The following is a 17983-nucleotide window of genomic DNA, read 5'->3' as shown; positions in this document are numbered from 1 at the left end:
CACCACACCCAGTGCTCCATGCAATCCGTGCCCTCTATAATACCCACCACCTGGTACCCCAGCCTCCCACCTCCCCCCACCCCTTCAAAACCCTCAGATTGTTTTTCAGAGTCCAGAGTCTCTCATGGTTCACCTCCCCTTCCAATTTCCCCCAACTCCCTTCTCCTCTCTAACTCCCCATGTCCTCCATGCTATTTGTTATGCTCCACAAATAAGTGAAACCATATGATAATTGACTCTCTCTGCTTGACTGATTTCACTCAGCATCATCTCTTCCAGTCCCGTCCATGTTGTCTACAAAAGTTGGGTATTCGTCCTTTCTGATGGAGGCATAATACTCCATAGTGTATATGGACCACATCTTCCTTATCCAATCGTCCGTTGAAGGGCATCTTGGTTCTTTCCACAGTTTGGCGACCGTGGCCATTGCTGCTATAAACATTGGGGTACAGATGGCCCTTCTTTTCACTACATCTGTATCTTTGGGGTAAATACCCAGGAGTGCAATTGCAGGGTCCTAGGGAAGTTCTATTTTTAATTTCTTGAGGAATCTCCACACTGTTCTCCAAAGAGGCTGCACCAACTTGCATTCCCACCAACAGTGGAAGAGGGTTCCCCTTTCTCCACATCCCCTCCAACACATGTTGTTTCCTGTCTTGCTAATTTTGGCCATTCTAACTGGTGTAAGGTGATATCTCAATGTGGTTTTAATTGGAATCTCCCTGAGGGCTAGTGATGATGAACATTTTTTCATGTGTCTGATAGTCATTTGTATGTCTTCATTGGAGAAGTGTCTGTTCCTATCTTCTGCCCATTTTTTGATATGATTGTCTGTTTTGTGTGTGTTGAGTTTGAGGAGTTCTTTATAGATCCTGGAGTCTGTACTGTCATTTGCAAATATCTTCTCGAACATGGGACTCTTGATCTGAATTTATGAGTTAAAGATATATTTGCAGCCAAATACAGTTAATACATTAACTAAAATTTTTAAAAGAAATAGTGAATCTCGGGGCACCTGGGTGGCTTGGTTGGTTAAGCATCTGCCTTCAGAGTGGGTCATGATCCCAGAGTCCTGGGATCAAGTCCCACCTTGGACTCCCTACCTCTACAGGGAGTCTACTCTCTCTACTCTTCCCTACCTGCTCATGATCTCTCTTTCTCTCTCTCGTAAATAAATTTCTCTCTCTCATAAATAAATTTTTAAAAATCTTTTAAAAATGAAAAAAATGAGTGAATTTTACAGTATGTGACATATCAATAAAACCATTAAAAATAAGATGTTCTTTGCATACTGCTGGTTTTTTGTTGTTTTAGCCTAAATTAAACCACTGAATATTTGATAAAGGTTCATTAATGTTCCTTAATGTTATTTTGGAGGACTCTTTGACCCAGTCCTCTTCAAAGACTACTAAAACCCTTCTGGAATTCACTGGAGGTAGAGTTGCCAGATTTAGCAGTAAATACACAGAACACTCACAATTGGTTTTAGGATAAACAAATAACTTGTTAGTAAAAGTGTGTCCTATACAATATTTAAGACACACTTTTACTATAAAAAAAAGTATATGTTGTTTATCTGAAAATCAAATTTAACTGGGTGCCTTCTATTTTATCTTTTAACTCCAAATTGAGGAAGGGTAATAGGGGAAAACCTTGTTTTGCTGTACTTCACTTTATTGTGCTTTTTACAAATGGAAGGTTTGTGGCAACCTGCCTTGAGCAAGTCTATTGATGCCATTTCCCAACAGCATTTTCTCACTTTGTGTCTCTGTGTCACATTTTAGTAATTCTCACAAGATATATATACATATATATATATATATATATATGATTTATTTATTTGAGAGAGAGAAAGGGAGCAGGGAGGAGGGGCAGAGAGAGAAGGAGAGGGAGAGAAGCAGACCCCCTCCACTGAGCATGGAGTCTGTGATGAGTCTCATGACCCTGAGATCATGACTTGAGCTGAAATCAAAAGTCAGTCCCTTAACCAACTGAGCCACGCGTGTGCCCCAATTCTCATCGTATCTCGAACTTTTTCATCATTATTATGTTTGGTACAGTGGTCTGTGATTAGTGATTATGACTCGTTGAAAGCTCAGAAGATTGTTAGCATTTTTTAGGCATAAAGATTTTCTCATTAAGGATGTATACTTTTTTAAAAAGAAATAATGCTATTGCACACTTAATAGACTGTAATATGGTGTAAACATAACTTTTACATGCACTTGGAGACCAAAAAATTCATTTGACTTGTTTTATTGTAGTGGCCTGAGAACAGAACCCACAGTATCTCCGAGGTATGCCTGTAACAGGAAAAGTTGAATCATCTCCGACTGATCTGTGTAATGCTTTAGAGGAACTAAAGCAGGTCACTTCCTTCAAGTAAAAGCCACGTAGCCAGGTCTTGTGGCTGGTAATGGGTCTGGCATGCTGGGGTTTCAGCAGTTAGGCCCACCCAGGGGCACACCTGTAATCCCAAAACTGCATTCACAGAGGTCTCAGGGACACCTAGCCACATCCTTTCTGATGATCAGAGGAGCAAAAGTGTGTGCTCATGGGAGCTCTCTTCCTCTGCCTCCCCTAATACCCTTTTTGTTCTACACCTACAGGGGCTGCTTTCCTCCCCCTTCTAGCTTCTTTCTACTGTGTCCAGCCTGGCGTCAGTTCTGCTTCCCTAGCTGTGCCCTGGTCAGTAAGTCCTCTTCTCTGAGGTGGAACTTCTTTTCCCCTGGATTAATCCTCTACCACTCTCCCTTCCTGTATCCCAGCTGACAAAAACACATCTCTATAATGGCACTTATCCACTCCATCCTTCCACAGAGGCTGTGTGTGAGCAGCTTGCAGACTCAGTCACCAGCCCCCCAGGAAGGAGAAGTAAGACCTTTTGAACCAAGCAGGAGAAATCTAAAATCATGCAGGAAAGAATGTACACAGTTTCAGGAGAGAGGTTTTCCTAAGGAAGGGAGGGAGGGGCTCAGGGTGAAGAGTGGTTAGATGTATATTTAATTTTAATTTTTTTTTTTACATTTTTAAAAATTTATATTTAATTTTTAAAGAGATGAAGCAAATATGTCAACTTTGGAAATGGGGTTGTATTATTGTCTTTGTGTTCCTGTACATTTGAAATATTATATAACTAAAACAGAAATTCATTTTTTAATTTTTTTAAAAATTTATTTATTTATTTGAGAGAGAGAGTGCAGAACGAGAGAGAGAGGATGAGTAGGGAGGGGGCAGAGGGAGAAGCAGACTCCCCACTGGATCCCAGGATGCCAGGATCCTGACCTGAGCCAAAACAGACTGAGCCACTCAGGTACCCCTTAAAATAGAAATTTAAATTTAAGAATTATAAATATGTTCCCTTTAAGAAGTGTGGAACTACTTTTAAGTATTTTTTAGATTTCATTTGTAAAAATAAACCTTAATCACATCATAAAATAAGACTTTGTTAAGGACAGAGGATCTTATGAAGTATTGTGTAGTCATATGTTAAACACATGTTAAACATTTACTGAGAAGTACCCAGAATTGGTAAAGAGGTGAGGAAGAACAAGAGAGAGCATTAGTTTCTATAAGTATAAATCCTTGAGGACTTTATAATCCGAGAAGAAGAAATTCACACATACAGGAGACTATGGACAATCACCAAACAAGGCATCTGGTGAAAATGATACAGACCAAACTTAACACCCATGTGCTAGATTGTTCAGAGTGGGTAGGGAGTGCCAGGCATCATACTGATCCCTGGAAAGGTAAAGCAAACACAGCAAACATACTTTTTTATTTTTAAGGAGTAGGCGGAAGTTTAGAAGAAGAATATTTTCTCAGGGTGCTGAGCCCGCTTTATATTCATCATCTTCAATCTTTTCCTCCTTCTCAAAAGGAAATTCCCAGGCATGCAATTCCTTCTAAAAATGCATATAATTTTCTCCTTTCTCCACTCTTTTCTCCTCCCTCCCCAACACACAGAAACACGTTTCATATACTCCCAGACACCCCACGTAGAGACACTGTTGGCCTACGAAGCATCGAGCCTCTGCTGCTGCCGTGGAGTTTCTTGTAGTGAATTCCTAAGCAGCATGGCACACACCTACTCCCACTAGGTCTGCATGCCTTCCATGCCCTCATGTCTCTCTCCTGTTCCCCTTACCACTAGGGCTGAAAGAGCACAGGTGTCTAAACAGAGCCAAGATGATCGTGTTACTCCCCAGGCCACATGGGTCTGCTTGGCACATATCCCCTGGGGAACATCAGAGAGAAAGGAAGCTCATTAAAATAACTTGTTAGGCTCCAGCTGGCTTCCCACTAAGTTTGACACACGAGTCTAAGAATTTAAAAATTACCCAGCCCTTTCCAAACTTTCCTTGGAAATGAAAATCATTTCACTCAGTCCTGGCCCAGAGATTTTGGTTAGACCCATCTCCCATCTCGAACTAGCAATAATTAAAAACAAAGCCTACCAAGAAAGAAAACGTGACCATGAAATCTACCATGGTAACTTCTGACCCACCCTAACACACACCATACGTGTGGGGAGGAATGGACCCCCGGGTCAGCCCAGAAGTGACCTATCGTGACTTCTCTGCCTCTAACTTGAGTTTTCTGAGAGCTGATCATCTGTGGCCAAATGAGTGATAAGGAGTTTAAAGGTTTAAAGTGAATTTGTGGGTAGCTCAAATTATGACACACAGGCTGAGAGAGGTTGGGAGGATAGTTATTTGAAGGGAAAAACAAACCCCTGATTGAAGAGAGGTAGGGGGTGGCATGCGATTAAGTGAAGAAGGCAAGGGAACAAAAATTTAACCTTGTTACAGAAACCACAAACAAGGGGAACAGTACGACATTCTACATTCCGGAATGCCATGGCTACGTTGATATGTAAATCTGGCGCTGGAACAACAGAGTATTATTACGGCTGATATGGTAATCCGCAGAGGTACAGAGAGAAAGTAGGCGGGTCATGTGAAATTCATGAAATGCTTGAGGTGAACTCACTGCTCAAGTATTAGTCCTGTTTTGTGTGTGGATTTTTTTTTTCTCCAACTTATTTTATAGATAAGTATTCCTCTGTACTGTTTGTTTCTGAAAAGTTGAGCTTCTTTTCATGAGGCTATCAGATATTCCATTGCAGAAGTTTCTTTCTGTTCTTCGGGCGTTTTGCAGAATGCCTCCCCTCCTTTGGCCTACACGGACAAATATGCCTGTATTTGCATACAGCACAGTACCTCTTGACTCTCTGCATTGGCCAGAGACCTTAGGGGCAAGAGCCTAAAGGAACATTTTAAGAGTGAGCACATAACATAACTCAGCCTCCAGCTTGTCAGCAGGAGCAAAATAAATAAATAAGGCCAGAGAAGGACTGAAACAAGTCTTTCAGAAAGGAAGGGGGGGGGGGAGCCCTAATCAGCATAAAAATAAGGAAGAGAAAATGAACCTCAGGGAACCAAAACCTTCCGTGTTCAAACTTTCCCATACTCCTTCCCCTTCAGCAACATAGAGAATGTCTCTCCAACTCAACAATAGCTTTTCTTAATGTTGTCCTAACCTCCATTTCTACTTAAATGCTGTGGCTATTCCTAAGCCAAGTGTATACCTCATCCAATAGGAAAGAACCAAGTGTACCCTTATTTGAGGAAATAATAGGATAAATATTTGGCCCGTAAGCAACTGTTTAAATCTGAACCACTCTTCATGAGAGGTGGCTTGCAAAGCATCACTCTTAGTTATTTACACTTTAGTATGAATGTGTTTCCTTCTTTTCTCTCTCCCATGCTTCTTAAAGGATAGTTTAACATGGGGTTGAGCAGTGGGAGAAAAGAGAAATACATGGTTTTGAAGGATAGGTGTTATAAGAGGGGGAGAGATCTGGGTGAAGTTTGAGCATTGAAAAAGCAACAAATGGCTAATGAGGGTTGGGGTGGGAGGAGATAGGAGAGCCATAAACAGTGAAGAACTGACCAGGTACCTTCTTTCACAGTTCTCCTGAGGGCTTACTCAACAGACATACATAAGACAGGCACTTTGTATTCTATTGACTCAGACCTGTACAAGTTTGAATTTACTATGGCATATGTTATGGAGTAAGTAAAAAAAGAACTCAGGGGGCGCCTGGGTGGCTGAGTGGGTTAAAGCCTCTGCCTTCAGCTCAGGTCATGATCCCAGGATCCTAGTGATCGAGCCCCACACCTGGCCCTCTGCTCAGAGGGGAGCCTGCTTCCCTTCCTCTCTCTGCCTACTTGTGATCTCTGAAATAAATAAATAATCTTAAAAAAAAAAAAAAAAGATACCAACCAAGCCCACATGATGCTGAATGCTCAGGGCTGGTAGACTATTCCCTAATTCTCTAGTCTACCTGCACATTTCTGCCCTCTCCAGATAAGCTGTTTGCAAGATTGAGCTGACTTGTCCCCAAAACCCTATGTGCTGATTGTACTTATTACTAAAATGTTATAACCAAATTTATAAAAAAAAAAAAAAAAAAAAAAAAAAGAACTCAGCCTGCATTTAAAGCTTAGAACCACCCCCCCCCTTTTTTTTTTAAAAGCAGCTTTCTGCCATCAAAGTTTACTTTTGAGGTTCTTGTTTCCAGTGTAAGCTTTAGTAAACTTAGAGTTGTTGGCTGAATGGACATTTAACAGGGCTCTTCTTGGGGATCTTGCATTTTTAAGGAACAAAAGGTGATTCCTGGGTTATCCAGGAGGAAGTGTGGTTTTGATACTTGGATATGTCAGGAGAGGAACAGGCAGAAATTACCTCTTGTTTCGTGTGTGTGTGTGTGTGTGTTTTAAGATTTTATTTATTTGAGAGAAAGGGAGAGCACGGACCAGGACAGGGAGAGGGGCAGAGTGAGAGAGAGAAGCAGACTCCCAGCTGAGCAGAGAGCCCCACATGGAGCTTGATCCTGTTAGGGTACGGAGTTGACCACCCCCTCAATTAGACAGAGAACACTCTTGATAATGCAAGCCACATAGCGAGGTTTATTTCCAGCTAGCTGGGGGTCCAAGTATCTGCCCCGCGCAGCAGGTTTCAACATGGACCCCAAGCACTCAAAGCCAAGGGTTTATATAGCATTTTTAAAAACATCCAACTCACAGTAACTTTCCATCTCTTCAGAGACCATACATACTTTTGGCTTGCACCCCCCTGGTGGTTTAGTAAGATAAGCTCTCTTCAACATCTGGTCCCTGTGGCACATCCGCCTAGCCACCCTGGTGGTTTAAGCTGATTAGCTGCTGCCGGGGTTTTGCAGCTTCAGACACCATCACCTCTCCTTCCAGAGGCAAGACATCAGTAACATCCCATGTGTGAGGATGTATGTGTGTGGAGGAACCATAGTTTTGCTTGTTTGTTTGTTCATTCATGTTTTAATCTGAATGAAATCATTATTCTGTTTTCATTTCTGTTCTAGACTTGGTACTGCCTGACATGTTCTGGGACTTTCTACTGGAAGTTTTGGGGCACAGAACCATATAACCGCAGGGATCTATGGGAACTTCGCATAGGCATATATACATATTTTCTACACAGATACGAAGCTCTTTGTTCCTTTTATTTTTTTCCCTTTACATTAGATTTTTAAAAAAGATTTTATTTATTTATTTGACAGATAGAGAGAATCATAAGCAAGCAGAGAGGCAAGCAGAGAGAGAAGGAAGCAGGCTCCCTCCTGAGCAGAGAGCCCTGTGTGGGGCTCCATTCCAGGACCCTGAGATCATGACCTGAGCTGAAGGCAGAGGCTTATCCCACTGAGCCACCCAGGCGCCCCTCCCTTTACATTAGACAGGGTCGTATTATCAGAACAGAGAGGTTATACAGTTAGCTATTCTCATTTTATCTTTCTCATTCCTCATTTTAGGAATGTAAACTTTTTTTTTTTTTTAAGATTTTATTTATTTATTTGAGAGAGATACAGATAGTGAGAGGGAGCAGGAGCCTTGAGGAGAGAGAAGCAGACTCTCCCCGGGGCTGGAAGCCTGACACAGCGCTGGATCCCAAGACCCTGATATCATGACCTGAGCTAAAAGGCAGATGCCTAACGACTGAGCCACCCAGGCTTCTCAGGAATATCAAAGTCTTAAGAGTTTGGTGCTCCAGCCTCTCCCAACACCCCTGGTGCCCTGACTCAGAACACGAACACCCTCCTTCCACTTTTTACCAGGAGTAGATCCATGTCTTTGCAAATTTTATAGATTTACTTTACATTTAAGCTCTGACCTCTAGGTGGTTTCCTAAACTAGAATAAAGAGTCATTGTGCCTTAAGTGATGCTGCCTCCCCAAATAAGCTTCTCGAGTTGCACTGCGGACAGTTCAAGATGGCCTCGCACTGACTGAGGTTCTGGGTGGGGCAAGACATGTTGATCTTTTGCTGTAGTGCGTTTGGACCTTTGTTGTCAACCTGGACTCTTACCCTCTCCTTGGCACTTCTCCCTTTTCCTTCCCCCCACCCCACATGGTTCTTGTGCTGTGTTGTTTTTGCCCTTCTATATTTGCACACAGCAGGTTCTGGAAGGGGATTATCCTTTCCCTAATCCTGTAAGATTTTCTCCAGTTTGTTCTGCTGGAGAACTTCAGGCTTTTTGTTTCCCTTAGATAACCTCCTTTCCCGCTCAGCATGGACATTGTTGATCTGCTCAGTTCTGGCTGCTGCAGGTGCGGCTGCTGCATGCTTGCTCCCTTCCTGCCTGCGCACACGCTTCCAGAGGGCAAGGTCTCACTTCCTGTGGGATGGCAACCCCTATCTTCCCGACCCTTTCCTCCACCAACACTGTGTGTAGGATGCCCCAGGGGAAGGTAGGAGTACTGGGTACACTTGCCCAGTGTTCTGTCCTACAGTTGTGTTTCCTCCCCATTTCCAATGCCTTCTCTCATTCACACTTTGGTCCCTTGTTTCTTAAATCAAGATGGACTTCTGTCCTAACCACTGATGGATGCAGCACTTGACAGCTCCCCCAGCTTTGCCATCCCTCTGGCTTGGGAAGAGCTCCTCTGCCAGTTTCTCCAGGTGCCTGCAGGGCAGCTCAGTTCCCAGCCAACCCAACTGCTAAGATACCCGACCACGGCTCTTCTCTTGTTTCCACAGGTGCTACTGCTAAGCTTGGAGGAGGCAGTGTGTTGTGGGGGAGGCTGGTGATGGAATTAGACCCCCTGCGGCATTCTTCAAGAGGGCTGCCTCCCCAGCGTTCCCACTTCAACGTTTCCAGCAAACAGGTGGTTGCTCCATTGGAGGTGAATTCCTGGATATTTTTACCCAACACCCCCTAAACAAAATGACAATGTTATTGGATATGTCATACAACCAGACATATGAGTAACGCCCCCATTAATCAGTTTGCCAAAGAAAACAGGTTGCTATCTAAGCTTGTTTGGAGAGATGCTAGTTATGTGAAGGAAGAAGAACTCAGGCATCCGCTTAAAAGTACACTGTCAAGATTAAAATGAAATATTCTCAGTGACTTGTGTGTCTAAGCTAACCTTTCCCTCTGCCAGACTGCACCAACAGTACGGTTGACAAGCAATTGTTACAAGAACCTTACCATGATGGCTTGGCTGGTGCCTGCTCCAGCGGGACTGAGGTAGAGATAAGAGGGAATCCAAGAGAGATACAACTTTGCTAGATTGGTCACTATACTATTAAGAAGCGTCAATTACAAAGAAGTCCTTCAGCTGTAGTGTGATTAATTTATTTTTTAACCCATCTATTCATTTATAAACATACTGGGCAGCTCTTTCTCATCAGGCCTTATGCCATATGCTAGGTCCACAAAGATTAACGAAACAGGGTCTCTACCTTCTAGAAGCTTACATCCTTAAGGGGGATTCATTTGCATACTTCTCTAAGTATGTAAATGGATAATTGTATGGCAATGTGTTAAGTGCGATGATAAAGATACAGCATAAAATACAGAGAGGATCCAGGGGAAGACTTTGCTGACAGTGACTTTCTGAGCCAGGTCTCAAAGGATGAGTACAAGTGGTTCAAGCAGGCAAGAAAAGAAACATTTGCAAAGCATACCAGTGTAAAATAACAATGGGAGACTGCAAACAATTCCGTCTCCTTGTAACATAGGCAGTCTCAGGAGATGGGAAGAACAGCGTCCAGAACTAGGGCCAAAGAAGTAGACAGGAGAGAGATGATGAAGCATGTTGAATGTTATGCTTAGGAGAGGAGACTTAATTTGAGGGCACATGGGAACCCCTGAGAGTTTAAGTAGGAGAATAATAATTAAATCTTAGGGAACTTAGCTCTTTCACATGTGGCTGGCATTTTATGTTATTTTATATTTTATGTTATTTTAAAACATTTTATTATACCATATCATGCCATACTTGTAGTCTATGCTATATGATGGCATGGTCTATGGCATATAGAATTTAATATTATAGTATAAGGGCCTGGCTGTTATTAAGCTCTTACTGGATATGTCATGGCCAAATGAAGACTTGAACATCATAAGTCTCTCACCCTTGGTCAGATGTTGGTGGTCCTGGCAGAGCCATAGGCCCAACCTTCTGACTTGAAAGACTTTTTGTTTCATGCACAAGCAACAAGTTGGGATGTCTCCATAGGTATAGCGTTGTAACCACATGACAGTGCCTAATATATGTTCCAGAGATTATTTTAACCCCTCCATCACCCAGAATTTTAAATCAGCTTATTGTAATATCTCTGGGAAAAGGATAGTAAGTTTTAACAGGTTAGTAAGTCACAGAATTCACTCCAGAGAAGGCTTCTATTTCCAGTTTTGCTGAACTACATCCATCTTGCAAGGTGAGTGATACCTGTAATGGATATTCAGAAGACAGACTAAAAATTCCCAGTGCCCTTCAGTTCCCCAGGCTGTGCCTATAACAAGTATGAACAAGAACTGATGGATGGGCAGATAGATAGAGGGGACGATAGATAAGAGAGACTGAATTTAGAATCTTCCATTTAGTCAACAGAGTTGAAAATACATTAAGAAAGGTGACAAAATAAAAGAAAACTCAATGTTCTCCACAGCAATTTTCCTTGACCGGATGAAATTTCTCTTTTTCATTTGTGAAAGTAAAAAAAAGATAGCCTTTTATTTCAAAAGGAGTATGTGTCCCTGATAAAGCATTCAAGCAATGAAGAAGGTTATAAGGTCAAAGGTGAAAACCTCTACCCCATCTCTCTGACTCACCTTCCAGAGTCAACTGCTGTATATCCTTCCACAAAGTTTCCAAGTACTACAAAAAGGATAGGTATCTCCCTTAATTCTTACACAAACGGAATTACATCAAATACGTTGTTGTGCATATTTCAATGAACAATATGCATTGTGTTTCCTCCCCGTTATTCTATACCACTGTATAGGAGACACGATCCTCTTCCGTGTTTTCTTTCCCTTCAGAATTTATTTCTTGTGCCGGTTTCTATATTCACTAGTTAGACCATGCAGAAATACCCAATTTGACTATAGATCTTTCTGTTGCCATGTGAATTCATCTGTAGGGCGGATTTCTAGAGGAAGAGCCTTTAGGTCAAGTATATGTGCACTTGATTTTGGCACAATTGCCAAGTTTTCTTTCAAAAGGGCGATGAAATGGATTCTTCTACCAGTAGTGCCCATCTCCCCACTCGCCAGCATGTTTTGTTATCCAACACTTAAGACTTTGCTAACTTGATATGTTAAAACATGCTATATTAGCGCTATTTTAATTTGTGTGTATTGAGTTGGCAGTGAGGTTGGGTTTTCTTCGTGTGTGTACTTTTGTATTCTTTTTATGGGGACTACCAGTTCATGTTTTTGCTCATTCTTTTATGGGTGATGGCTCTTTTCCTTATAGATTTCTAAAAGCTCTCTCTATTAAAGGAATTGGTACTGCTATTACGCACGTTAACCATTTTTCCACCCAAATTGCTGTTTGTCTTTGACTTTGTTGATTGTGATGTTTATATTCAGATTCCATTTTTAAGTAGTCATATTTATTGACCTTTTATTTATGACTAAAAATATAAAGTCATATATTTGACATATATCAAATATATATGACATATATATTTGATACCTTGATATAGGTATCAAATATATATATCATATATATCATATACATGACATATATATGTCATACCTAGAAAAAGTAAGTTTTTCTTACTTAGAAAAAGCCTTCTCTGTGACAAGATTATTATAAAAGTTCATTGTTTTATTCTAGTACTTTTATGGTTTCATTTTTATCATTGTCTTTTGTCCACCTGAGATTTATTTTAGATGTTCAGAGAAAAGTACAGCTCTACTTATATTTTTCTAAAAAACTAACCACTTGAGGGCACGTGGGTGGCTCAATCAGTTAAGCATCTGCCTTCGGCTCAGGTCATGATCCCAGGGTCCTGGTCCTTGCTCAGCAGGGAGCCTGCTTCTCCTCTCCTTCTGCTGCTCCTCCAATTGTTTCCTTTCTCTCTTACTCTCTCTCAAATAAATAAATAAAATCTTAAAAAAAAATTTTTTTTAACTAAATAAGTAAAAAACTAACCACTTTCCCCAACACCATTTATGGAAGAATACTTTCCCTATTGATTTGGAATGTTCCTTTTATCATAAAACTAATTTTGTTTGCACTTGGGTCCATTTCTAGACCATTTACCTCTTTCCATTGATCTGCCCATTATAGCCATTTATCAATGGTTTTAGTAATAGCTTTAGAATATGTTTAAAAAACCTAATGATTTTAAGGCAGTGCAAATACTCTGTATGATATTATAATGACTGATATATGTCATTACACATTTGTCAAAGCTCATAGACTGTACAATACCAAGAGTGAACCCTGAGCTAAAGTATGGCAGTTTGGTGATTATGATGTGTCAAATATGTTCATTCTTGATGAAAAATGAACGTTTTGGTGAGTGACGGTCACGGGAGAGGCAATAAATGTGTGAGGGTTGGGGATATATGGGAAATCTCTTCACCTTCCTCTCACTTTTGTTGTACACCTAAAACTGCACTAGAAAAAAGGAAGTCGTTTAAAAACTTAAGTTAAAATTTAAAAATTCTAACAGAACGAATTTCCTTTCATCCCTCTATTGTCATGTTTCTATTTCCAGATGATCTACACTCAAGTGCCAGTAAGAAATGTAACTGTATGCTCTCTACTGAGTAACGATGTCTGGTAAGATAATCTAATGACTCTTAGTAGCCTGTATGGTTTTTATTATTGTTTTCATTTTGAATATTGCAGTATAAAAAACATTGATTCATATTTATTTTTCTGTCTTGATCATATATAATGTAATTTTTTCTTATATAAATAAACTTCTGGCTGAAACTACTTGACAATGTCCAGGTGTTTACTCAGCCACCATACTGAGCCCTCCAAAATCCATGACATCAGGCAGTACCTATTGAAAATTGGCCACCCGAAGTCTGTGCTAGAATGTGAATGAAGAAAGCTCCTGTTCATCATTCTTCTCACCTCACAACCCCAATAACTGTAGGGTCCCCAAATCAGCCTCTGTTCCCTATCTTCTCCTCGTCCATACCCAGGATATCTCCCTTCTAAATATTTAGTTAGAGATGCAACTTTTCAGTCTTGGAAGAAGAGAGATTTATCAAAAAGCATCAAGACAACATCGGAAAACTGAGCAACTGCAGTCACTATGGTCGATTTCTGTCCCTTATGTGGTTTACCATAGGCTACATCCTCCCTCTTGAAGGCCACAGACATTCTGAAGGTCTCTTGAAACACCTGTGAGTTATACATAGGGGGTTCAGAAAAATAAGCTAAAAAGGTCAGAAATTACAGCCAGAAGGAAATGACAAATCGCATGTTGGCAAGCTCTGTCTTTCCTCCTCATCAATTCCACCACCCCTCTGCCCGCCCCCCTCAACAAGACCTGAAAATTCAAAGCTAGAGATCACCTCTACAAGACCTGCCAAGAGAATTCCTCAGGTTTCCAAATTCTAAGTCCCATTCACCTTGAAGCTTCAGGTGGGTACTATTTTATTTTATTTTTATTTTATATTTTTTAAAGGTTTTATTTATTATTTATTCGACAGAGAGAGAGAGGAAGAGATCACAAGTAGTCAGAGAGGCAGGCAGAGAGAGGGCGGAAGCAGGCTCCTTGCAGAGAAGAGAGCCCAATGCGGGGCTCGATCCCAGGACCCTGAGTTCACGACCTGAGCCGAAGGCAGAGACTTAACCCACTGAGCCGCCCAGGCGCCCCAATGTGGGTACTATCTTAACCACCATCCACACAAGAGCTAGGGAAGCATGGTAGACTGTTCTGATAGACTGCCTCATGAAACAAAATAAGAAGTGGCTTTGACAGGTTTATATGACCATGAGGACAGCCCAAAGCCAATTGCCTGTGAAGTCACAAGCCCTCCCTCTGATGACCTTCTACCTGGATGCCTTAGATAGCATTCCTGAACTGGGCTGGAAATTGGACTAAATGATCTTTGAGTTGGGGTGTGTATGAGCCATGGAGAGCTTCCCCAAGGAGATGGCAGCTGAGTCAAATCTAGAATGGAATTCAAATAGGCACAAAAGGAAGGAGAGAAGAAGAGAAAATGGCATCCCAGATAAGCAAAGGCATGGATATGTGATACAGAAGAGTAGGAGCTACCCAAAATTCAGTATTTGGGGGCACCTGGGTTGTTCTGTTGGTTAAGCGTCTGCCTTCAGCTCAGATCATGATCCCGGAGTCCCGAGATTGAGCCCTGAATTGCATCAGGCTTCCTGCTTATTAGGGAGTTGGCTTCTTCTCTCTGCTCCTCCCCACTCCCACCCCTCCATGTTCATGCTCTTTCTCTCTCTCTCTAATAAATAAATAACATCTTAAGAAAAATAATTCAGTACTTTAAAAAAATTATTTTATTTTTTCAGTGTAACAATTCAGTACTTTCCTTTTGGAGCATTGAATGCCAGGTAAGGAATAGCCAGAATGATGTTGGAGAAATAAGGACAGGTCCTGGGGGTCCTGGTATGCTATCATCAAAAACTTGGGTTTTATTTTAAAAACGTTTGAAGGGTTTTAAACAGATGAATGATATATGGTAACTGGAATAGTCCCATATGTAAATATCACAATGATGACCTTACCTGAAAAATACAAGACAATTTTGAAATTAGCCTAATTAATGAAAGTTGGTGGGATGCTTGTTGCTTATACATTAGAGGATCATCATACCTACTCTAAGATTAACAAAAATAAGTTTTTTAAAAAGATATTTATTTATTTATTTGACACAGAGAAAGAGAGAGAGAGAGAGATTAGAAGTAGGCAGAGAGGCAGGCAGAGAGAGAGGGGGAAGCAGAGCACCCCCCTCCCCTGGCCCTTCCCCTGAGCCCTCCCTCCTGTTGCTGAGCAGAGAGCCAGATGGAGGGCTCAATCCCAGGACTCTGAGATTATGACCTGAGCCAAAGGCAAAGGCTTAACCCACTGAGCCACCCAGGCACCCCAAAAAGAAGTTTTTATCTAGCTTCTTAAACTGGGTTTTGACAGAGCTGGACTTATATAATGGATCCCCTTGGTAGCCTTGCAGAAAAATGTTTTAAGGGTACTGAGACTGGAGGTAGGGAAATAACTGAAAACAATTACTGGAGTTGTCTAGGTAAGCAATGACCGAGGCTGAACTAAGGAAGTAGGTAGAGACATCTGTTGAAGACCCAATCCGCAGATTTGCTTAAGAGATGGTGTCCCATAATAAGACAGCAATGAGAATGTACCCTCTGGGGCACCTGGGGGGCTCGGGCAGTTAAGCCTCCAGACTCTTGATTTTGGTTCAGGTCATGATCTCACAGTCATGATCTCGGGCACGCGATTGAGCCCTGCTTTGGGCTCTGTGCTCAATGGGGAGTCTGCTTGAGATTCTCTCTCTCCCTCCTCTGCCCCCCCCAAATAATAAAAAATAAATAAATCTTAAAAAAAGAAAGAAAGAAAGAAAGAAGAAAACGCACCTCTCAGAAAGAATCACAATTGACTGAGAAGCCCAGCTTCTGTGCTCGGAAGTCTGTCACTGCTTCCTGCTGAGGTCATCCTTCCAGGCAGGCTGTTTATTACTGACTACGGGAGGGATATTACGGCAGGCCCACTCCTGGGAAATGTAGGACTTTTCTGTAAGCCGTTTTAGCTCCAGATGTTCCATCAACTTTGCTGAACTTTCTTAGAACTGAACTGCTATCTAAGATTCTTCCACTTAACCAAACTTCCAGCCTTCTTTCTCAAACCCCTTCCTCCTTCCCTGTCTCCTTCCTTCCTCCCTTCTTTCTTCCATGATTCATAAAGGTCAAACCTACATTATATTTGATGGCTCTCCCAGAGTACCTAGACTAAACTTACAGTGAGTAAGTTTTGGGGCTCTGGAGTCACAATAACCTGGGAATGAATCTGGCCCTACCATTGCCACATACGTGAGTTCAAGTGAGTGGTCTGTTAAATCATGATAATTGTTGCGGTGCCTGGGTGGCTCAGTCCATTAAGCATCTACCTTCACCTCAGATCATGGTCCCAGAGTCCTGGGATCAAGCCTCACTTTGGGCTCCCTGCTCAACAGGGACCCTGCTTCTCCCTCTCCCTGTGATGCTCTGCCTACTTGTGCTCTCTCTCTCTCTCTCTCTGTCACATAAATAAATAAAATCTTTAAAAAATCATGATAACTTGTGAAGATTAAATTAGTCAGGCTTGAAAAGTACATAGCACAGTATCTGGCACATAGCAAGAACTTAATAAATCTTAGCCATTCTTATTATTAAAGATAGGGGAGGAAGGGGAGGAAGAATTCAGGGCTAATTCTTAGTTTTCTGGCTATTTATAATATATAAAGTGATCACAATATTTCACTCAAGATAGTTCTCTTTTTGCATACAACAAACAATCCTTTTGAGGACAAAAGAGATTAGGAAATCCTTCCTTTCCTCCCTGCTCTTAAATTTCCTGCCTTCTCCAGCATGCATGGTTAATGGAAGATAAATCATTAAATGATACATCAAAATGAACATAGAAAAGACTCCTCTGCTCTAAAGTCGAGAGGGTGGCCTTTCATCACCTTCTCCTGGGCACACCAGTTCCTGATAAGATACGAGCTGTGAGAATATTCTTCTGCCCTGTGGAGGACAGGCCCACTCTAGAGCTCTTTCATGTAGCAAGGGAGAAAAATTGTCCATCTTTCTTGAGGATCTAAAAAAATGAGGTGAGAGAATTCCAAATTAAGTGCTTCTTACAGAGTTTTATTTAGAACAATTTAGCTTTGGGGCACCTGGGTGGCTCAGTTGGTTAAGCATCAGGCCATGATCCCAGGATCCTGGAATATGGAGTTAAAACTAAAAAATAAGTAAATAAATTTAAAAAAAGAATAAAAATAAAATTTAAAGAGGAATGGAAAGGGAAAATGTAAACTCCTGAACAAAATTTTAAGAAATTTCTGGTATAAACCTGGGGTGGGGAAAATCTAGCTGAGCAGTGTTTATGTGAAAAACACCATGGGTTTTATGTTAACCATTAGCTCCATTGAGCCAACTGCAGTTTTGGCTTATAACGAAATGAGTGTAATCTTTGGTTGCAGAGTAGAAGGAGCTGGTTTAGATGACTTCCATGTCCCACACAGCTCTATTATTTTATGAATATAGGTAGGACTATAATTTTCAAGTTCCAAACTTGAGGTCCTGCATTTTCAGGAAATGGCCATAGACAAGACTTACAGGCTTGATGAAAATAGATAATCCATTTCTCTTGTTATCTTTATAGCTTGAATCATCTTGGGTGGGGGGCAGGGAGAATCTTTTTGTGTGAAGTGACCCAGAAAGAGCTCCCAAAATGAGTGTGGCAGTGGAAACAACTTGCGTATGTAGGTTTCACATCATGTCAAGCCTTACACAGAACTATTTTTCTTGAGGTGGCAAGCTCGAGCAACCAGTTTTTCCTGAAGTTTGCCTGATAAATGTTTATGACGAGCTGTACTGTCATTCTTCTATCTTGCCATAGCCTTGGAGGGCCCCTCCCAGGCTAACCAGCTGCCAATTGAC

Source organism: Mustela erminea, chromosome 6, assembly GCF_009829155.1.
Source record: "Mustela erminea isolate mMusErm1 chromosome 6, mMusErm1.Pri, whole genome shotgun sequence".
In the NCBI taxonomy this organism is placed as follows: Eukaryota; Metazoa; Chordata; class Mammalia; order Carnivora; family Mustelidae; genus Mustela; species Mustela erminea.
The sequence above is the reverse complement of the archived record's forward strand: the minus strand, read 5'-3'. Positions refer to the sequence as shown.